Source organism: Trachinotus anak, unplaced genomic scaffold (genome assembly GCF_046630095.1).
Source record: "Trachinotus anak isolate AG129_WGS33_773 ecotype Australia unplaced genomic scaffold, CSIRO_AGI_Tana_v1 ptg000032l, whole genome shotgun sequence".
In the NCBI taxonomy this organism is placed as follows: domain Eukaryota; kingdom Metazoa; phylum Chordata; class Actinopteri; order Carangiformes; family Carangidae; genus Trachinotus; species Trachinotus anak.
In genome coordinates, this window is record NW_027273883.1 from 9,912,661 (window position 1) to 9,937,663 (window position 25,003).

Genomic DNA, 25,003 nt, shown 5'->3' on the forward strand with positions numbered 1-25,003 from the left:
CTGTCTCTTCCTCCCTCCTCTCTCTCGCTCTCTTTCTCTCCCTCTCTCTCTACCTCCAATTACAACCTAGAGGGCTATTTCTCTCCAGGACAAAAACACTCCCCACAAGCCCTCCCTCTCCTTTCAGATAGCCCCTTCTCTCTCCCCATCGTTTCTACCCTTCTCTCTTTTTTTTTTTTTCCCACCATTCTTCCCCTTTCTTTTCCTCTGCTGAGAGTTGGAGAGTGGAAATGAACAAGCTGTAAACACACACCACTTATCCCAGTGTATGCTGTTGTGTATTTGTTGGCGAAGGCTGGCGAGGTGAAGGCTGTGGTATATGAGGCCAGAGGTGTGGGCTACCTTACCAGATGGATAGATGTGGAAAAAAAACCCCAAAAAACAAAAAAAAAAAAAAAAAAGATGCACCGCAGGTTGAAAGGCAATTTGATCAACGCACTGTTGGTCGCTCACTATACCTTTCTGCTCTAAAACTGCAACTGCTGAAATGTGCACAGTTATGTTGAATTTTTATACAGACAGTGTAGAGTAAATCTTGTGCTGTCTGCTTTCGAATGCTGTTTGTGAGGCCCTGCTGTCCTTACAGAATACTGCTGTCCACACTCTGCACTTTTCTTATTGTCGACAAATCCCTAATAAAAGACCAAAACCATCGATGAATTGATCCTAACAAGCACTGTTTGTCGCCAGAGCCAGATATAGCTTGTCCCTCTCTGCAAAAGACTTTTTATTGCTGTCCAAAAACTATTAAAAACACATGACTGAGCCATAATGTTATGCAAAAAATGTATAAATCCTCTGCTGAAAATAGTCCCCAACAAAAACTATTTACTCCTGTTTGAGAGACATTTGCTAAAATCTACAGTGCTCAGTTGTTTTAGGAAATTTCTGAGCCTTTTTGAAAAAAATTTATTTGTGTTCCTATGAATGGGCTTTGGACTGAGTACACATACAAAGTAGGGAAGTCAGAAATTATTAAAAGACAGAGTAATACATTATGTAGTAGTACAGAAATAAATAAAAATAAAAATAGATATAAAATAGAAATATGTATAGAATATAACTATAGAGTAAAGCCAGATGTATCCTTCAAACCATGTCTATTGGTATGAAAAGAGAAACTCAATGTATGATCATGTTTGGCATCAATGTTTTCAACACAAATTCCTATATATTTAGAAGTAGATTCATTTCTGTTAATTTGGTTAGTGATGTCCTGTCGAGAGCAGAGAGCTACACTCTGATTCCAACTCATACCAAATGACATACAGTGTGTAAATTATAGTCTACTGCATTTAAAATTATAGGTGTCTGATTTACAACAGAGAAATCAAGGATATTTTGAAAGTGGTTAAATATTTTGTCCAAAAAGGGCACTGAAAAAGGCAGAAAATTAAATGAATGTATTGCATGTTTTTTGCCTCAGTTAAAGAACATGACAACTGTCCAAAAAGTATAGTGCTGAACACTTTGAGCGTGGTGGTGGTTGTCTTGTATGTTCAAGGTTTGTGTTGACACTAGTTTACACTCACTGTTTATAGTACGACTTGACCCATCATGTTAATTTCAGAGGTGTATTCTCTTTAATTCTTGATAATCTGCTGCTGAAGGGAAAGACGTGTACTCAGATTGACAGTGTGGTGCGGAGTAACGCTGAACCAAATATGATCAAATTTTGACAGTGGGCATTTGTGTGTATTTGTGTATGTCTGTGGTGTCTGTGTACGATTTTACCTTACAGATTATTAAGTGTGATGATGGGCAGACGGTGACAGACAGGAATGACTGTTCCGCTGCCTGACTGAAAAGCCACTCGGAGGAATTTTGCTGATACATGACTCTGGCGGATACTTGGGTGGCCTTTTATTTCCTGAACCGAGCCTTGATGCCTGTGACTGAAACATACACATGTACACACACGCAGACACACGCACGTACACACACACACACACACAGACACTCACACACACACACACACAGACTGATAGCAGTCCCCTGTCTGTCTTCATGACTGGCTCTGTGAAAAGGCCATCTGACAAAGCCATTAACAGGGCGGTGTAATACCTGTGTCTGCAGTGAGCTGCGTGACACAAAAAAGACATTTATGGGCACTGCCATGACAGGAGAAGCACGGTGACATCTGACTGACTGGATTGCGAGCTGGTTGACAGATAAAGGCAGACAGAGACACCGACACCACTGAGACAGTGATGGAGACAAGAGACGGGACACAAATCATGTCAGAGAGAGTGAGGGAGGATTCACATGTTCTCCATGACTGTTGGATAGCTGCACATGGAATATATCAGCATAATGTCACTCACTATATTGACATTTCAGCACCAAAGTTTTCAAACCTATCAAAACAGGCCAAGATTTTACACAGCTAGGGTCAACTTTGAGCACACAAGGGTTACAGCTAATGGATCACAGAGTGTTGTATCTTGAAATTTCACCCAAAAAATGAATTTTCATTATCAGTAAGTGTAGCACTCTGCTGTAAATTATGGGGAATTGAGATGTCATTTTAGGATTCGGGCAGAGAATGGATGCACCACTATAAAGAGTAAGAGAGAGAAGGAGCTGGAGAGAGTTATAGACAGTAAGACAAAGAAAGTCAGAGCAAAAATGTAAAGTGGGAGACAAAGCATGAGAGAAAGAGAAAGAAAAGAATGATGCTGAATTGAGAGAGAGAGTGTGTGTGTGTTATAGTGTGTGCAGCCAGGGCAGCAGGCAGAGGCAGCTAAGCAGAACCAGCCACCCCTCACAAACCAATCAGGCCTTCATTAGGCTGGGCGGGAGGGATCGATGGCCAGCCTGCATCAATTAAACAGCACCCACACCACACTATATATACACACACACACCTATTCTATATACAACCATCACCAGCACCACCACATACCCAGCTCATACACACACCTATTCTGCTACAGCAACACTTACACATATATAAGCACAAACACATAGTATGCACACATATCGAAGCTAATTAAAAAACATGCAAAAGACACAAATGAATTATATAAAATGACTACAAAATAAAGGCTATTGGTGTTATTTTGGTTTACTATTAATTGTTTTACTGAGTGAATCAAAAAGGTTATTGAAATGATTCCTGCCTTGAAAATATGGAAACAAACAAACCAGAAAAGAAAAACACTATACTTTTAAAGGCACTTTCCAAACTGCAATCACACTGTAACCTGTCCATTCGCTCTTTCACCCCACGACGTACACTCACAACATCGATAACACCCAATTACACACAAGCTCACACATGGTGGGCCCTGAAAACACACAATTACACGCGCTCCGGACACACTTTTTATTAACACTCAATTACACACACGCATAAATCACTGACGAGCCATGCACCCACGAAAGCGAAACTGGAGACTGCCGCGTGAGGGATGGATCTTTTTCTTTTTCCTCTGCATTTCACAAAAGGCCAAAAAAATTATTTAGAGATGGGACTGCTAATTGAACACATCTTTTACAGTGGATAGACACTGTCTGGCATGAGTGATCCTACAACACCTCTAATATGTCCTCTCTGATATAGTTTGATCCTGGTTTTCAGAGGCAAATGCGGGACCACTAATATCCAACAACCAAGTGAGTGTCTCAAATGCAATGCCAATTAGTTCAGGTATGTTTGCTGTGGTGTCCCTGCAGTAGCAAACTTCTAATGCACTTGAAGTTCACCTTTCAAAGGGCAGCAGTTAACACTGTTACTTTACAACTACAAAGTGTTGTGTGTTGAATTTTACCCCGGTGGAGTTTGTTTGTTCTCCCAGTGTTGCAGGAGTTTCCTCTGAATGCCCCATTTTCCTCTTACAAACCAAAGGCACACAGGTGAGGTGAAAATAGATTTCTCATACACACTCACACTGACTCCCTACTCCCCCTGGTGTGTACTGATGAAGATCAGTGTATGATGCATCCAATATATGATGTAAAATGGTTTATGACATGATTTACATATAGTCCGTGTATGCAGTGATGTACATGATATGATGTGATGTGTGATTTTTACAGTTTGCACAGTTTGTGCTACTGAATATGAGAGTCATATCAACAAACTTGACTTCACTCAAATTATTTACAACGGTATCAAAGGTACAAATGTTAACATAAGTTAAATAAGACCACTTAAATTCATTTCCATATGTATTACTTTGCTTAAATTTCTACACTTCTACACTTCACTTGTTCAGCTGTATATCTGTATCATGCTGAAAATTTGTCCTCTGCACAGTTGAAGTGTACTGGGAGAAACTGGGAACTGGAGTCAAATTACTTGCTTGTGTCAATATACTTGGTCACTAAAGTTGATTATGAATCCAACATTTAATCTCAAATTAATAAAGAGGTCAATAAATACATGGATCAATCAAAGACGGCAACTCAATCTGAGCTTATAATCTTTTCTGATGTTGTTAAAGGCTTGTTCACATTAGTAATGTTTGTACTGCACTACATTTTGCTTATAATTTCAGTTATATTGAACTGAAATCAAACAAAGCTGTAAGTCGATTTTTTTTATCATATATGTGAATATACAGACAGGTGACAAGTTAAAGGAAAGACCTGAAAAAGTGATACAAGAAATAATGCATGTTTACTTTTTTGATGTAACCATGATCTTTCCTCAACCTCAACCTCAAAAGTGTTTTAGTTGTCTAACGCTAACCATACCTGAAACATAGATTGAGGTTCATTAGGACAATTGTTTCTAGTCATTTAATCCAGTAATCCCTGTTTGCAGAATTGTCAAATATTGATGTTGTCTGACAATAGAGTTGGTTAGACAGTGCTCTCCACCACCATCATCTAGACACATAATGGAAAAATATCTTTCAGAGGAATGTCGGTCATACATACATGTCAGTCAGACTTCCTGAGACTTGAAGAACCCCTGCGAAGGACCACTGGAAAGGTTCTGGAGGCTGATGGAGCTGAAACTTTAGGACATTCTAAGTTGGTTTTTCCTTAATATGTCAGCCATGTATCTGTAGTTTATATGGCCAGAGAAATACTCAAAGGCCTTTAAAGCAAAGAAATCCTACATGGTTATTACAGATGTCACACCTAATAAATAATCTATCTACAATGGACAAGAATGGAATTGATAGTAAAGTAGTTGCAAAGCTCCACTGCTTGATCCAACTAAGTTTCAATGCATATGCCAGTGAGGAAGCACCATAAATCATTGAGAATTTTGAAAAAACATGCTGCTACATAATAGTATATAACAACAATGTTTTCACAAATCTATTGATTTCAGTTAATATAAGGTTCATTACTGAAATCCTGAAATCAGAGTGCCGCCAGTGGCCACAAATCTGGTCCATCAACGTGAAGGTAACAAAGAAACATTATTAATGATTTGATGTTGAATTTGATACTCATCAGTAAATGAAGTCATGGTTTATTTGTAATGCTTTAGAGCTCTACGATGAAGTTTAACGGCACCCAGGTATAGATAAGATGTGGTGCCTCTTCCCTGACCGATGGTCTGACACAACTTTCCCCCTAAATACTCTCTGTGCTGCGGCAGGAGCAGCATGGTGAAAATATTCAACTCTAAAATAAATGTGTCTGTATTGGGCGATTACCGGGCCACGCTTCCTGAGCCCCGCGCGTCACCTGCTCGCTGTGGCATTGACACGTCAGTCTCCCACAGCTAACGCAATGTGACAGTGTTGAGATTATAATATCTGGCCCGTATTACCGGGCATTAACGCCATTACTGCGCCCCGCCCGCTCAGGTGGGCCACTCCGGGACTGAGAGAGAGAGAGATCAGGAAATTGAGAGAAGGCATTGTGGAAAAGGAGGGAGGAGGATGAATTGATAGATGAATGAATTTGAGAAAATGGGAGAAGCAGTTTGGCTCCAGTAAAAGGCCTGCACAGTTGTACAGAGGAGGTATAAACATCTGACAATCAAATAGGAAAGACGGGGCGTTTCTGTCTGATTTCATGGCATTTCAGGAGGATGCATTCAAGGAGGAACTATGGCTTATTGTGATCCTGCCTGTGGCAAGTAAACCATTTACTGAATAATGATGATGAAATCTGCCATCCACATCACTAGAGCACACGTGTTTGTGTGTGTGCCCTCCTTATGACAGAGGAGGGGCTGCTGCGTGACATAATAACAAAGGAAAGGGGTAAGAGTGGGCAGCCCAATTGGATAAAGCTATTCTAATAATGAACAGCTGAACAAGCACCATCACTTCACATGATTTAATGTTTACACCATTCCACGCCTGGTTTCATATCGCTTTTCCTGAGACTTCATTTGTTTCACCCAAAGAAAACACTTCTATTCCACAGCCTTGTTGTTTTAATTAGGGAAATTAATAAATAAGAATAAATTAATGTGGCCTCCTTGCCTCCTTCTGTACCCTCCAGAAGGGTGGCAGGCACCATCGCCTGCCTCCCTGCTTGCCTGCCTGCATGGGATGTATTTGCGCGCCATAATTAACGCTTAATAAGTAAGTGATTCATTATGATTAGCATGCGGATTCGCCGTAATGGCCCCTCTCTGTGCTAGCAATCAACCTCACTCTGTTTATCCACACATAAGCCCCCGATCCATCTCTGTCTGCGATCCCCAATCTACATATCTGCCACTGTACTCCATTCCTCTGGTCCTGATGCTGGGCCATTTGTTGGGCTGCTGGTGGAGGCCTCTATCAATCTGAGTGTCATTAGACAAGCCGAGGGGGAGGAAGGGGGTCCCATTGTCATCAGAAAGGGGGGATTGTCATAAGATGGGAGGATCGCTCATTTCGGTATGGGGTATAAGATGTAGAAGTGAAAGATTTGTTTATGCAAGAGGGAGTTAATGTTTGCCAAGTGCAAGTTTAAGTCAGTGCAAAGAAAGCTTCATGTGTCAAAGGATCATTCATTATCACTTATCAAATGAGGGGTGCTGATGGGGGCTTAGCACAAACCCCAAGAGTGAAAAAGATTAATTCGTTATTGTTGTAATATTTGGGGTGGGGTCTAGTGGGGAAGTGAGAAAGTACTGTGACTCTTGTAATGTGATAGAAACTCATTTGGTTAAAGTCTCTTGGGTGCAGTTTGCTTGTTGTTTTTCATTCACTCATGCCCCCCATGAGGGGGGTGTTTAATGCACCAGTGATGGAGTTATCTGAAGAGCAATGCTTGTGATGGCACCAGAGGCCTTTGTGACAGGAGCCATAAAGTAAAAATAAGTGGTTTGGTGACATCATTCCATACCAATAAACTGTTTTGGAGTTAAACCAGCGTCAAGGATTGGTTCAGATTTTTCAAGTCTATCTTAATACAATACTCACAATCGAAAGACTTGTCACCGTAATCTTTCCTTCTCTCCATACTGGCCATGAAGAGTTCCCTTTCTAGTGCCACTCTCACATGAAGTTTGAAGTTTGTGATGTTTGTCCCAATCTGAAGGAAAAAGTGTTTATAGCTGTTCTAAACAGCCACACTCAAAGGCTGAGTGAAAAGCCTGCTGTCATAGAAAGGGACGAGAGGCAATTATTGTTCAAATGGGGATATAGGAAAACATTTCTCCTTAAAGGCATTAATAGTGTTGCACCCATTTGTAGATACAAAAAGCGATAGAAATAACCATGTGAAGATTGAAACAAGTTTGCTGCATCAAATCTACATGATTGTCAAATTTAAAGTATTGGGAAGTTACAGAAATTGGTGGTCGCAGCACCCTCAACTCTGACGTCAGAAAGATGTGGATAATCTGGGAAACAAAAGGGATGGGGCGCCAAATCTCATGTCCTCTTTCTGTGCAAGAATGCACTTTATTGCATTTCTTTTTCTTTTCTTTTTAGCATACAATGTCCTCCCTCCTTCATGTTTCCTTGCTGAGGTGCAGCAAAGGGATAGTAACACTGTATATTCTCTCCTTTATATAGAAGGGATTGCTGCATGGCCATTGGAGACAGGAGTGACTAATAACTCTGTTAACACATACAGGCATGTGAATATTGTTTTAAGACAGACTTGGGGAAAAAAATTAACCTAGTCAATTTTATTTATAAAGAGCAAAGTTACCAACCACAAATTTGCCTGTACAACTTACAACACCATCTATCCTTGGACTTTCCTTTCCCGAGAAAAACAACAGGTTCAGTTGTTTTGTGCCCTGTATATGCCCGGCATATGTTTATGTTCAAGTGACAAAGACCTCTTGCGGCTGTAATTATAGAGGTAACAGTGTGTCATTGTTACAGAGCCACAAAGGGTGGATGGTTGGTTTGACACAGGACAACAGTACACATTGTTTTTTTAACCATGGCCACCTTTGTTCCCCAACCTAAACAAAGTGGTAATTTTTTGTGTTTTGTAATGGTTTTGGAAGACGCTGATGATATTATGTCATCCTTTCATCACTGGCACCAAATCTGAAAACACTTTCAGGATGGCAATTATAAAAGATGTATTTTGTCATTTAATTTGTATGACTTGCTGCAATTTGAATAATCTATTCTTTAATTCAAGATACTGCAGAGTAATTTCTAGACCTTTGTGTTCACATACACGCAGGCAAACATGCAGGAATGTACCACACATACACACAGACATGCACAAATAATGCTTCAGCCGGCTCAGTGGGGATCTACCTGAAGATCCACTCAATGAGCTTTCTCACCAACAACTCCACTTGACAGCAGCTTGCTTGAGCCATTTTGTACCCTTTGAGAAAGGTTTGCACTCCCCCCCACTCCCCCTAGCCCTCTCTTTCCCCTATACCTCCTAGAATGTTCATTGCCCAGAAAATAATTTCTCTAGTCATTTCAGCGCCTTTGTGAGCGGCAATCAATTTCTCTTCTCTTCATGATGGTCCCGCGTGTGGGCACAGAAGTTTGACCTTCTCTAAAAGATCTATCAATTTATCCGTCCATCCTGCAACCTATCCATTAATGTTTTCATCTTCCCCTGTTGTTTTTTTCCTTCTCTCTGCTGGTGACTGTTGGGTGGTAAAGTGTCTTTAAGCTCATGTGCTCATCAAGACCCAATTATACCCCAGTCTTAGAGCTGGACCAAAATCAGCCAGTGGAGAAAATGATGGTCATTTTGACTGAGAATATGCACTTGAGACAAAGGGAAGGGAAGCCCATTTAGAGCATGGTGACAGTGTTGAACCCAGGGAGGGGACAGGGTCAGGCTAAGGCTAAATGACATATCACATTACCAGCTAGGGGTCACCCAATTTCTCCCAATCTGCTACCAGCAGTTCTGTAGCAACAGCTCTGTTACAAGCTAACTTATTGTTTATCTGTCTGTTAGACTGTTAGCCTCTCTCTCTCTCTTTCTCTCTCTCTCTCTCTCTCTCTCAGGCTGCAGTACATAAGATAACATACAACAACTTGATGGCATTCGGGCACTGAACAGCCATGAACAAAAAACTGACAGATTATCAAAATGAAATCGGTTATTATAGGTATATTTTATTAGAACTGTCTTCATTTCTTCTCTAAGGCTGAGGACATACTAAGAAATACTGATGAATTAATTAGTAGAGGCAAATCATCTATAGGCACATAGTGACGTAATCTGAAAGGGTGCACTTTGCTTTCTGTGGCAGACTCATTGGGAGAAAGCTGGTTCCAGAATGCTTGAGAGGGGTCATGACCCCAGGAAGTAAAACCAGGTTAGGAAATAGTGACAACTGCCTCCTCTCCTCCTGTCTGAAACATTACGCTAGACAACAAAGCTTTTTGGACAGATAAATGATTTAGACCTGCATGAAAGAAGTTTGTTTCTGAATCTGTGAGGTTCAAAAGGGACAAACTGTATTAATTGTTAAAGCGCTCTCTTTTTAATAGCAACATAATCCTTTTAAACTAATGCTGTTTAATGCTTTTTGTCTCCATTGGACTGTCAGCTACGGAGAACTTTGGCTCTGCAGAGCTTCTCTCTATGGGCCTATTCTGCTGCATCCTCTCCATCTCACTGATCCCTTTCTCTCTTTTCCTCTCTCCCCCCGCGAACCCTCTTCTCCTCTCGTCCCCTCCACCTACCCTGAACCTTTCCATTCTCATCTCTCTCCTTCACTCGTTTTCTCTTTCCCTCATTCACACTCCTCTCTCTGTCCCTTCTAATCTCTCTCCTCCTCTCACTCCCCCCTCTCTCTGGCTCACAGGACAGTATTATATATTCCAGTCTCATGCTTTGCATGATTTGGGCAATAGATGAAGCCATATCCCTCTCTCCTCTTCGGGCTCTCCCCTCCCTCTCTCTCTCGCCTTGTTGTTTAATGTTTCAATTTGGAGGAAGCAAACATTCAATCAGACAGATTAACTGTTTAATGCATGTCATCAGTCAAACTGTCTACGAGAGGGGGGCCCCTCGGCCTGGCGCTGCCTCTCCCCCCCAACTGCCGCTACGTCCTTCTCACTCCCCTGCTCTCCACGCGCACACTGTCTACTCTCATATAGACAGGCCCATCCAGGCTTGAGCCGAGACGCAGAGGCGTCTGTGCACACACACATGCACACAAGTACAAAAACACATATATTTACTCATGCACACACACACACACACATCCACAAATACAGACATATGAAATGTACACTGGCAAGCACACACACATGCATGGACACACTCATGTGCAATCATATGCTTGCAAGCATATATGCATGCAAGAGAAACTGATATCCATATAAATATAGTTTAAACAAATCAGAGAATGCTCTGGGACAGCCCAACCAAAATAGAAAATGTGAGTGTGTGTGTGTGTGTGTGTTTCTGAGGTACGTGGATTACATGAGGCATTCCATGTAATTCCAATGCCACATACACTGATGTGCTAAAGGACACATCCACTGATTCACTTACAATGATTATAAAACTGCTTTACACAATTAAGTCATGCTCTCTTAACAGACAACACACTCACTCACACATGCACACTCTTTCTCTCCCTCACACACACACACACACACACACACACACACACACACACACACACATCCCACAGGCCAGTGGATAGGGAAATCAAAGTGACACGGAGGTAGAGCAAGGGGGAGTGAGAGATTAGAGGAAATGAAAAGAGTAAAGAGGAAAGAGGGAAAGAGGGAATGGGAGGCCGAGCGTGCTGCAGATGGAGTAGACTGTAAAATAGGGAGTGATGCTCACACTGAGTTTATAAATGATGCTGTATGAATTCTGAGTGAGCATACACAGAATGACGTTGATGACAACCCAAAATATGACTGAGCTTGTCACAAACAGTTGTTATACTTTATGGCACTGACTTGACTCTACTTACTTTTGGTACTTCTTTTTGTACTGCAGATTGTAGCCCCCCCCCCTTTGCAGTGTTGTTACTATAGGTATGATGCATGAAGCTATCGTGATGTCATCTTCAACCGCGACTCGCACATGAAAATTGGGTATAGAAGGGATACCAAACAGAGAAACATCTTCATCTTCTCAACTGACCACGGTGTGGTTTTGCAGGTTGCCATACTAGAAGTTTGGTAGAGTAACGAACAGAAATGTAACAATGTTGTCACGTCATCTTTTGGTATCGCCACATCTCACTTGGAAACTCGGTGGAGGTGATAACAAAAAAAGTACCAGGTACGAGGTACTATCCACAACTTTTACCCAGTGGAAAACCAAAAAAGGTGAGTAGAATCGAGTCAAGTTGAGCCGGTACCAAGCAGTGGAAAAGGGCTATTTGTCAATAAGTATCATGTATCTACCTATTTAGCTGTAATCCTAAATCTGTCATCACACTCTTTGGCTACTTCAACAATGGTTTCTTTTAAGGGACTATGTGAAAGTTTACAATACAAGAGGTGATAATACGCCCTCTAATAAGTGCTGCTTCTTCAGGGACGACCAACACTACAGTGACTCACCATCAGAGAGTGAGTCTGGGGCTAGCTGGTTAGCATGCTAACTTCAATAGAAGAAAAGAGTAATAAGTAGAATCAAAACAAGAGTCAACATGGCATTGCTTTCCACAGCTGGAGGTGAGTAAAAGGAATAAAGCGTGGTACTGAACTGGCAAAGTTTTTCTAGACCGATAAGCTGTTAAAGCTAATGTTGGCTATGTAGCAATAGCAAAAACTAAATAGCAAAAACATATAGCCCCTTTAAAACCAATCTTTCCCTTCAATTGAACATTATCACCTTTTAAAACCAATCTAACATAATTAACCTATCACAAAGTATATTAAAGCTAAACCAAAGCATGTTTTTCTGTTTCTAAGATTTATTTGTAGACTAAATACAGGTACACCTAGCTAAAACTAATGCATAAATCCTGACTACATGAAGGTTAAAATGTTCATGTTTATTTATTTTATGTTCTTTTTATTGAAACTATTCTAGAAAGTTGTTGATTCAATTGTATAAGCACTTTGGAGGATGCAGTTTTTGTTGCTGTTGAACAGTATCCGTGTTGAGATAAACCTGAAGTTGTTTCAAAGCCTCTCCAAAACAATTTTAACACAAATTAAATATGTAAACTTCATCAAGATAGGATTTATTGCAGGACTGCTGTGTTAGACTGTTAGTTTTAGCTAGGTGTACCTTATAAACTTGATTTAAAAATAGTATCATACATAAATTGACACGGTTGATGCGCTTCTAAGAAACATGATTATTTTATTAGTAAAAAAATTCAAAAGTTTGGAATATGTGCGCAGATTGATTGATTTTGAATTATTTCACCTATGTTGTATGTCATGTCTCTTTAGGTTTTATGCTCTAATGTAAAGACCATTAAGTCTACAAACAGTGATATTACCTTTTCATGCAAATGTATTTGCATTTATTTGAGTTGATATTGTGACAGACATATGCCAAATAGAACTGCTTATTTTGCTGTTATTGCTCACACTATATTGTCTTATAGTCCCGTGATGTAATATTTGTGACTGCATTGATTTTTACTTGTCATTTTATTGGTTTTCAGAACATCTTGCCAAAAGACTGTTGTTGAAATTGAGCTGGCTGGCTAACACTGGCATTTTTACAGAAGATGTACAGATGTTGATTAATGTGCATTGTCTGCACATACATGTACTGCATAAAGGCAAACATCAACATAAACCAAGTCTAGATTGGAGGTCAGTGAAATAAGCAATATTTCAGATTTAAGTTTGTTTAATTAATGTTGTGCATGACAGCTACAACCATTTTCACTAGATCTGTCTCTATGAGCTATATCCTTGACTAAATGTAGATGAAAACTTTTAGTCCCATATTGTGATAGAAACACGGTTATATGACACTGTTTCTGAGGCAATACAAAGGCACTTCTATGTTTAGTATGAAAAATTAGTACAATTAGCATTAGTCTGTGTGCTAATTTCAATTTGGTGGTGTTACACTGTTTATGAACTCATATACTGTCAAGCTTTATGTGCCATAAAGTGAGCGACTGTACCAAAGTGTAACCATCTTATAGCGCTGCTGACCAGCTGTTTCACACACTGCCATCCTCCATCATTTTCTTCAGCATCCCTCTCATCCATTTTTTTTTTCTTTTTACTCTCCCTCTCATTCATTTTTATTTTATCTCCTAGTGCTGTGGAGCATCTCGTGTATCTCCCTCTCTCCCCCACTCTCTGACCACAGCACAGAGGGTGGCCAAACCTGGTAAGTATTGACAGGGAGCTCCAGTGACACGGAGAGAGCCAGTCAATGCCCAGACACCCAGGGCAGGGGTCAATGACAAAAAGGTAGGCCGCCTGGAAAGCTCGGGAAGGAGGGAGAGAGAGGAAGAAAGAGAAGGGGAAGGAGGTTGATAGATGGGGAGGCACAATGCGGCGAGATAATACAACTTTGAAGCAAGATAAATACAAGGTGAAAGACAAAGAAACACAGAGGGACATGCCAGACAGAGGAACAAAGAGAAAGATGAAGATGAAAGAATAAATGATGAAAAGATAGTTTATATTTCAAAGATGACATCCAAAGGACCAAGGCAATATTTAATGACGGTTTGGACTCTTATGAAGTTACATCAGGAACAAATAGCTCAAACTAATGTAAATAGTAGGTGAAAAATGTTAAATTAGTATCCGTGGATAACAAATTCAGTTCTAATAAATGTGATTGGAAACTGGAGAAGGCAACATGGAAGTTCAAAACCAAATGCGAGACAGGGAGAACAAGCAAGACTGACATGAACGTTCCTCAGAGACTGCGGATGGGACAAGTGAGATAGGATGCTAGACTAGGATTAACAGACCCATACCAGCACACACACACACAAACACACATACAGCGTGTTTGTGTATTGACACAGAGAGAGAGTGTCAGTATGTATTGAACGGCGGGCAGTAAGTGAGCCCTCCTCTCCCGCCCATCCCCTCCTCCATCTCTCCCTCTCTCTATCGGATATCAGTCCCTTCTCCTCTAATCATTTCCTTCCTTTTGGCCCTCTCTTCTTTCTAATGCAATTATCCCTCATTCCTCCTTTCCTTCCTCTTTCCCCTCTCTCTCCTTCTGTTTCTACTACTTCCATCCTTCTCCTCCTGGTGGTACTTTTCTGTTTTACCTTGTAAGACACCCCCCCTTTTTTTCCCTTTATCTCTCTAGTCATGTTCTGGCTAACAACAATGTGTCTACCATTGTCAGTTGTACTTATTGTTCCTTCTTGTTTGCACTTACCTGGCGCTCTCCTTTGTTTTGATCTCTGGTGATCAGTCTCCCGTATCCTCAGTGTGTGACAAAAAGGTTCTCATTAATCAATATCACTCTCCAAATGTGATAACATTCTTCTCCATGCCTCTGCAATATGGCAAAGAGGAACATACATAAAACTTGTGAACAAACACAGCGGTTAGAAAAAATAACCACCACTTTATCATCAAAGACTTCACAGGAAGAAGGTAGGTTATATTAGGTTGCCTGGCAATTAGCAGTATTTATTATAGCTGTATGAAACGTATATGCTTATTGTATCCATTTCATTTCTACCATTCCTATTTGTCGATTAAGTTTGTGTTTGGGAGCCTATATTTTGTCCAAATTTTGAAGATTTTTTTCCTCCAGAGCGATTAAATCGTTTTGCAGTTTTTTTGACTGATAAACATGCAATATTTTTTTTTTAAAACAAAAATAACTCTGTTAGTTGCCTCATGTTAGTCTGAAAATTCACAGATCAAAGCGCTAATTGCCAGACCTTTTCTAGCTGCTAATTGGCATTGCATGTAACATGCTTTACCTTTGTAGCAGAGTGTGTAATTGTGATTTTGTTATTTAAAGTTTAAGCTCTGATTCCACAATTAGTTTATATTATTTTGTCAGTAGTTTGTAAGCTCAGAGAAAGGCAAACGTGCTGGAAATACAGCTGTAAAAAAATATATCTATCTAGCTTTAATTTGTGTATCAACAAAAAAGTTTTTTAAATTTCTACATTGTCAAACAAGAGAACTGTGTGTGTGTGTGTGTGTGTGTGTGTGTGTCTGTGTGAGCATTTTTATGTGGGAATCTACATATATAGCAGGACATACAATAGGGAAAACCAAAGAGAAAGATGTCCTGGTCCTGTTCACACATGAATAGAGACCTCTTTCCTTGGCCTCAGGCTACAACCCTGCTAACACTTGTCACTCACTGTGAAGTGTCTGCAGGTTCCTTTGGTCTCAGGTGATGCATCTGCAGGCCCCATCATCTCACCTTTGTAGGGGTAGGAGAGAACACCTAAGGGGGAACAATGGGAGATCTCATCATTTTTCTATATCGGCCCAGTGCCACCCTTAGTCACAGTGCTCTTGCTTTCCACCACAGGGTTCTAGGTCTCTCCCTTAAAAGATAATTAGGAACAGAACAGGCCACTTGGAGGAATTTATCTGATTTAAATAAGATTACAACTACAACAGATAGAGCCGAAAGATGGCAAGATCACATCTTCTCTGTGGTACAGTATTACTCTTTGCTGCAGATGCTCAGGGCAGTTCTCATCAGAGTGGTGGAGATTGGTTTGTCTCTTTGCCAGTTTACCTTGACACTAACTCCCTTCATTCCCTTTCTCTCACACCCCCCCACACACACACACACACACACTTGCCCAAACACCTGTTATATCTTTGCATGGACCAGCCCTTACTACCATTAATAGTAGAATGGTAGACAGGTATCCCTATAGTGACGCCAGTGATATATGTCCACAAAGACCACTAATTTGACAAATCTCTCCTTAAGTTGGTGTTCCTGTCTGTTCTGCAGCACTTCAGGGGGGGGGGGGGGGGGGGGGGGGGGGATATTTCACAACAAGCGCATTGGCAGACAACCACCTTTCCTCGCAAATTTGTGCGCCTTGCTTCCTGCATGCCCCGATCCCGGTGCTCTGCCGGAAACAGATGGTTCCCGGAATGTCCTCCAGCGGGTTTCTGGAGAGCTGCTAGTAGCCCGAGAGGGGCGTGAAGGAGGAGGGGTGGGGTGAGGGGAGGGGGGGGTCGTCTTTTCGACAAACTTAACTTCATCTGCCTCTCTCTGTATCTCACTGTCTTCCTGCTCGATAAGGATACTTCAATCATAATTCAATACAATTATACCGTCAAGCAGCAGAGGTCTTCAACAGCAGTGGCTTCATTCCGCTGTTATCTTACTCGTTAATAAGTGAAAAAAGCACTACAGCGAAGACTTCAATGAGAGGTTTTTTTTTTTTTTTTTTTTTTTTTGCTTTCTTGACGGCACAAACCAGTTGCATTTATCTGTCGCAAGCCAAAAAAAAAAAAGTCTCGGAGTCTGGGTGAGAAACTGGCCGGTTGCTAGGCGACCCGGTCGGGATGAGCTGTGGTTTTCGGTGAGCTGGTGACTGAATGGGCGTTCATATGGTATCTTATTGACTTAACCGATCTAAAAGCGGCTGGATTAGTGATACTTAAAGCCCATGGAACTGAGCGCGGCCTATGAAGGAGGTCAAAGGGCATCCGAAAGAATTTTGTAAACTGACTGAACACGGACAGAATGAGGGGGAAGGGCAGTTTCAGGACCTTGGTCAGCGAACGTGTGTCCACAGTGCGGCCGGAAAATTCAGCACCATGGACAGCGAACCGAAGTTACCCCAGGACACTGCACTGTGCTGTGGGCCACATCCAAGGCTATGGTGACTCTCTCTCTCTCTCTCTCTCTCTCTCTCTCTTTCTGTGTGTGTGTTTGTGTGTGTGTGATGCCACATACAATAATACCTTAATCATACATTTTAATCTAGTTAATTCGTGGGAATATTCGTTGCAAATGTTGCACTTTTTGCTCCACATTTATTTAACAACCTATAGTTATTAAGTTATTTTGCACATTAGGGATTTAAGAATTAAAACAAAACATCGTATCATCTCATACACTATTATGCATTGTTACAGATCAAACCCACACCACAGTGGGCTTTATACAGCACTTGAATTAGCTCCACTTCGACCATCTAAAACATTAAAATGTCCATACATCAGTAATCCACACATGTAATATAGCTATTGTATATAATACTATGAAACTCTGAAAGAAGCATTCTGCAAAATTCTTTTTTTCTGATAATACTTTTTTTGCTGAAGTAATATTTTGCATGTTTGCATCTTAGGAATCGCTACCTAAGTGAAGAGTGCCAATAGCTGCCATGGTTCGCACCCTAAAATTATACTATAATTGAATTCAAAATCTTGGTCAAAAACCAAGGAAGCAACTACAACTAAGAAACCTTGGCCTATATTTGAACAGCCATTAATGGACCGAAAGCATCCTTTCCAATTAGCCCGCTGTAATCCGCACTCATCCCTGTCTTACGCCCCACTTGTCCTACACCCGATACTTTGATGCAGACTTGTCGTCACCTGACGATCCGGCCCTTTGTTGTAGAGCATTCAGGGGCTAATCTCACTGACCCGGCGCAACCTTGACCACCCACTCCCCCGGCCTTGGGCTTGGTTCATCGCCACACCGGACACACAACGCTTCCCGAGAGAGAGAGAGAGAGAGAGAGAGAGAGAGAGAGACCTTTTGATCGTTTCATCAAACGCGTCCCCGCTGCGAGAGCAAGTGCACGCCGCCGACCGCCTACTCGTCCCAGCAGCGGGGATAAGGGGAAGTCGATGCAACAGCGCCAACACAGTCAGTGATCCATAAACAGGAGCCAATAGGCAAGTGGGTAATGAGCGACTTCATTTGAACTTTATGTAAACAATAAGGAGCAATACTTGGCTTGCTGGTGCAGGGGGGGCAGATATGGATAGATCTGGATAACCCAGATGGATGGACAGCTAAAGCATGAAATCAACTGCTCTGGAGTCTGCGTCCTCTGTGAGGGACACAGTGATTAGTGTTGTTGCTGTGCAAAGAGACTGCATATACATGAAAGACAAACATCCAGTTTCAGGACAGATGCTTTTTACTCTGAGTCCACAGCAATGGACAACAATGGACACACAAACACACAAACTCAAACAGAGGGAGAGAGACAGAGAGAGAGAGAGAGAGAGGCACCTTTCACCGCCCCACCACCCCCTCCTCCCCCCTCTATCTCTCGTTTTCACCCCCACCTCCTTCACCCCCCCCCCCCCCCCCCCCCCTCTCTTTCTCTCTCTCTCTCTCTCTTTCTCTCTGGAAAAAACGGCAAGGAGGCGCGACTCGCAGGGCCGCACATAGCTGATCAATATTCGATTTAGTTGCTAATTTAGGGCCTTTCTATAGCTGTCATCCCGTGATGTATGAGTCCTAACCCGAGGTCGCCGCGGAAAAGAAGAAGAAGAAAAAAAAAAAAAAATAAGAGAAAAAAAATCAAACACCAGTCAACTTTTCACTTAACAATAGAGCGACTTGAATATTATTTATGGGCGAAAGACCCACTTTATGGGTGAATTGCTCCTATCGCTGGTGGGATGATGAAGCGCCTTGTAAGTACATGCCACACAGGCTCTGACAGTGGCGTAAACAGACGCGCAGGCAGGGGAGAAACATGGAAACACACGCTGCTTTCAAAAACAGACGCAAAGCTCTGCAAAGAGGGGGGGGGGGGGGGGGGGGGAAATATTCATATCAACAGACGTCAATATCTCGGTCTCTTGGAGTTCAACAATGCAATTTGAACGTACAACATTTGATTAATGGCGTTTGCGTGATAACCCCACGCACACACCCACCCCTCTCCGGCACCACCACACTTACTCACAGGCTCAAGGCGCGGACTCAGACGTGCACACAAGGCAGGGAAGTTTAGACTGACACAAAAGATATCCTATTCGTCATGGGGACTAATATTATGTATTATGGACCTAATTTTTGCACATTGCTTTACCCATCAAATCTGCTTTATTTTGCCACTTAATGTCTTCCCGATCGATCACTGTTCTAAGGATGTTATCAATAATTTGAGAGCTTGATTAACTTCAACGTTTCCATAACAATTCTACCACGCTCGTCCTCTCTCGAATTTTTAATTAACGCTTACTTAATTAGTTCGAGATCGTTTGGGAGAGAGATACTTTATTTTAGGGGGAGGCGGGAGGGAGGGGGGTGGGGGGGGTGGGGGCAGGAAATTAACATAAAAATCTCTGCTGATAAATTGATATATTATCAGGAAAGAAATGTTGTAGGAATTTTCTAGGCGGAACGAGTCATAAACAGACATCCATCAAAATAAGACAGCTTGAGACAACGTATAATTCTTTGGCAGAATTATTTAATTATTTAAAGACTATACTATTCTAATTTCTTCAAATAATGAGGGTGTACATTTTCTCTGCCTGAATCACTCATAGACAAAGAGACCGATTTATAACATGCAGCGTAAACAGGAAACCAATTTCCTCAGGTGACAAAGTATTTTAAGGAACAGCCTGGTAGCTACATATGCTGCATTCACTGAAGGCCTTGAACCTGCTCAAACCAGAATCAACATGCTTAATGAAAGTGCAAGTTGTTCTAACTTCTTGAATGAAAAGGTACATCTGCACAAATGAAAACCAGAAATATCTGCATATTTGTGTGACAATTGATCCTTAAATGCAAGCAGTAAGCTGCCATGTAAACCGCTGAATGAATAAAAGGCATTTTAATTAGAGTGATTAGTTAAGGAATCAATGAGCTGGCACTAGCAGAGCGCAAAGAGAGACCTGAGATCAGCTAATGGAGCAGTAACACACTAAAGTAAGCTTTTACACCATTGCTTTGACTAGAAACTCCCTCTGTTATTGGCTGGTTCCTGCATGTGTAACCTTCAGATTCTGGAAGTTAGGGAAGTGAAAAGTCATTCAAGTGCCCAACAAAACTACAAATAGGCCTGATCAATAAAAGGATAAAAACCTGCATTCTTTTTTGATTCCTTACTCTAATGTGTTTGACTAACAGATCATGTGATTGTGGGAGCTAGATGTGTGATTCTCACTGAATTCCGAATCTTCACACAGGCTATACATCACAGATCCAGTATGTTTAGGAGTCTCTTTGCATATAAACTAGGATATGGAGAGTGGGAGTGTGTGTATTTGCTGCTGCCAGCTGCTATGCAGCCTCCAGGTTGTTGTGTGAAAGTGAGAGTGTGATTTCCCCAGACCCTACTCTCTGGGGACGCCTGGCTCCCCCTGCCATCTCCCCAGAACCCCACTGGTTAAACGGACAGGTCATTGACGCACACACACACACACACACACACACACGCACACTCTCCCTGCCTTTCAATCTCCTCTCCTCAGATGGGCCCCCACTACCATATGAAGGCCACATTTCCCTGGTCATTACCGGCAAGTCACAGAGAATCTCTCACCTCACTGTATACACAATAATCAGATCAAACCTGGAATTACCGCCATTAGAAATATTGCAGGAGGCGAATCACAGGGAAACAACCTCGTGAATAATAGCTTGCACTGACAATGAGAGTTGTAATTGTAAATCTGATTCTACCCTTCAACCACATGCTGTAATGAGCACCCGGCATTGTTTAAATGACTCAAATGAAATTGATGCTGATTCACCAAGCATGAATGACAGCTCATATGAAGATGTGTGCTGGGAATGAGCTATGATGGGGGTCTGGGAATGTGTGGGTGTATGTGTGTGTGTGTGTGCGTGCAAATTTTGGTTGTGTGCGTGCCTGTATGTATGGATGGTGCCGGCCCTTGAATGGGGTGTTTAACAGTAGTATTAATAATCTCCATGATCTATGAGCTCGTCTGGTGTCACTCAGCCATTAGAGAGACAGTCTCTCTGTGTTCTCCACACCTCGTTTCCTCCCCCGCGCCCGCATGTCGGCCCCCCAAAAATAATTGTGTGTTAATGGGTGAGGAGGAGGGGTAGGTGGGGTGGGTATGAGGGGGATTAGAGCTCAGAGAGAGAGAGGGATAGAAGGATTATCAGGGAGATAGGTCACTGTTAACAGGAGAGATGATTAGGTGTGATGCCTGACCCTTCCTGGTCACAGAGACAGTGGAGGAGATATATGGCTATAAAAACTGTGCAGGAATGGCGAGAAATTATGTAAAATAAACAAATACTGAAGGGGAGAGCCATTTAAGGATGAGACAGATCTGTGTGTGTGATAATGAAAGACTGAAAGGTAGTGGTTTGCCCATATTCCTGTGAGATGGGGAGATCCAAAGCCAGTTGAGGTAGCCTAAAGCCATTTACAGGTCCTAATCTGGGTGGAATGAGCCGTGAGAGGAAGAAGGAACTAAAGTACACTGACTAACAGGTCTCCCCTGACCCTTCTCCAACTCCCACTCTCCCACCTCTACTTTTCCCCTTCCTCATTTCCTCTCTCCTTCCAACCCCACTTTCCACCACTTCCATCTACAAAACAAAGTTGCCTGGCATTGACGGGACCCTGGAGGCTGTCAGCGAGGAAAAGTGGGAGTCACCCCCAGCCAAGAGAAAGAGGTAAGAAAGCGAATGAGGTAGAGGAAGAGAAGGGAACGAGGGGGGGAGTGAGGAGATTGAAGCGTTTCTAATTTAAATAAACCCTTTGGCAGACTGAAACTGGCAGCAAGCTTCCCCTTTGCTCACAAGGAAAAGTGGGAGAAGAAAGGAAAAGGGGAAAAGAGGGGGGAGCAAAAGGAAAGTAGAGATAGATAGATGGATATAGAGATGTCTCCGTGCTGGTTTGGTTATCCGCATGGGAGAGTTAGAGGCCAGAGGATGGGGAGTGGGGGAATATAGAGACTGTAGTGGAATAAGATAAGGGGCCAGATGGAGGAGGAGGAGAGGGGACACAACGAAAAAACACTGACAAGATACAGGGGTTAAGGGAGAGGAGAATAGGAAAGAGCTTTGAAAGTTAAGTAATAGAGAAGTGTGTGTGTGTGTGTGTGTGTGTGTGTGTCTGTGTGTGTAAAGATAGAGGTGTGATCCATCTATTTGGAAGAGTCCATCCATCCTCCCCCTGCTGAAGAAACACACACACACACACACACACACACACACAGTGAAAAAGAAAGTAAAACAGGGTCTCTCAGCGGTGGGTCCGATCAGTCTCATCTCATCAAAACTTGGCTGAAGTTTTTTGGATGGATCCCAGCTCCAATCTACTTGAGCCGCCACACTCTTCTCCGTCACACTGTCTCCCCCTGTCTGTCCCTTTGGCTCGTCACAGCAGTGGCCTGCTCGCTGGGCGATACACACCTAATAGGTTGCCATAGAGAGAGGAGCTGCAGCAATACGGGCTGTAATCTAAACTCTCACTACTGAACGCCAGAGGATGCCCATTTTGTTTGTCTGCTGTTTGTTATGTTGAATGGGTAAGAGGTGACAACAGGCAAACCATACAGGCAGGAGATTCACAGAAGAAACTGCTTGGAGAGCCCCCCAAAACACTGAAAACTAGAAAACAAGAAATCAAAAACATCAAATCAGAGTTGTGTGGAGGGCAAACCCACAGAGTTTGCACAAGGTATATATTTGGAGATGAGTTGATTGACATTTGAAATCTATGAGTTATCAAATGGATGAACACACAACACTTTTAAGGGAAGAAACCTTATGCCTTCCTAAATGTCTGTCTATTTTTATGCAATCTGAAGGTCATAGTGCCTTTTTTATTTCCTACCACATCACTTAATCTAATGTTTGATTAAATACCATGCTCATATCCATATAAACCGCCTATTACAGATATATTACCGAGTCAACAAAGGAATCAGGGCTTGACACGCCTGTTGACAAAAAATGACAAGATGCGATTACAGTCTCTGGATTAAAGGTGCGTGTGTGCGTAAAGGCAAGACACGCATGATGTGTACGGGCCCACAGGTAGGGGCAAAGACCATAGGATGGATGGAGAGAGGGGGCGAGAGAAGGGAGAGAGAGAGAGGGAGAGAGAGAGAGAGAGAGAGAGAGAGAGAGAGAGGGAGGGAGGGAGAGAGACTCCCGACCCCCTCCTTCAAACGTACACAGCGAGAACTGGCTCCAGCTCCGGCTTCGCTGGAGTGGAGAACCATAAATCTTCATATAGCGGCTGTTTTGATTAATGCAGCCGAGTCGAGCTAGGGGGCTGGACCTATCCCATTATGGCCTAATGGAAGATGGAGCGGCGCTGTCTCCACCACTAGGCCCCTGTCATTTGTTCCACTTTGCAGTCCATTTGGCCGAGAGACTACAAGCCACTCCATCAAAAATATTTTCAGAGTTAATTTCCGCCCGCTTAATTCGCCTTGATTCGGATTGCGTATCGAATGGCAGGATCGATTTTCGCCTGGCGTCTAAATTAAATAAAAGAGAGGGGGGTATACTTTAAGTCTGCGTTTTCTTTCTTTTCTCTTCTCCATTCCATTCTTCCACCTCTTTTCCAGCCATCCTTTATTCGTGTGCCCTGCTCATTCTTTTTTCTTTCTTTCTTTCTTTCTTTCTTTCTTTCTTTTTTTACTGTGCATCTCATTTCCTCCTTTCTCTCAGATTTTGATAGACCCATGTTTGCAGAGGAAGGGGGGGGGGGCACAGATCTGATTGTAGTTACAGATGAAGGGAAACCTATTGAAGGATGAGCTCAGGTGGATGGATAGATGGATTTGTCATAAATTACAAACAGACACATAAAGAGTTAGGCGTGGAGGAGACACCTTCTTTTATGACAGGTAACAAGAAAGAGAAAGAAAGAAAGAAAGACTCTGGCTATATGACAACACCAGGAAACCTCCACAATGTGTAGATCCTAAAGAATAGATTTGGAAAACATGGAGTGAAGAAGAATTGGACAGGCATACAAGAGAAAAGTGGGGTAAATTAGGGGCATCGGGGTATAGAGGGGGTGAAAAATAATAGGGGGGAAAGTACCAAAAAAAGAAATGAAAAGAGGCAAAAAGCACAGTGACAAATTGGTCGAGTGTGTCGCGAATTCCCTTTTAGATTTAAAGCCGCGTGTAGCCTATCGTCATATCTTTCCAGAGTAATTTATTTTCTCATTTCTCTCTCTCTCCCCCCTCACTCTCTCTCTCTCCCCTCACTACCCTTCTCCCTCTCTCTGTGTGAATCTATCTGGTAGTCACATGGACACAGGAGGGGTGGGGAGGGGGGCGGTGGAAAGTCAATAAAAGTCTCTGGCGACAACTGTTTCCCCCATCGGTCTCTTGTCTCCTTCTTGCATTATCTCTCCTGCTTTGCTTTCTATTTGTTTATTCGCTGAAGCTGCTCTGCTCCTCAGCATTTCCTCCTCCTTCCTCTGTGTTTCCTGTTTCGGATCCTCTCTCTCATATCATAGGACTACGAGCCTATATTTACTCCTCTCCACAGAGGCCTATTGATTTTATTCTCCCACTAACAGCAAGCCCCATGCTTTGAAATTACAAAATCAGGAAGCTGTAGGATCCATCTCTTGTATCCACCTCAGAAATGCTTCGATAAGCGTCAGAAAGTTCTCAGAGGCTTACAAGTTGGAGATGAAGGCCAGTGAGCTTTGGCCCGCAGACATGAAGCCACTTGTAGATTTCTCAAATCAACAAAGGAATTACATTTGAATCAATTTGATTTTATTACACTCTGCCAAATCTATGAGTCAGTCTACAGCCCTAGAGCAGACATGAAAAGACAATGAAGGCAG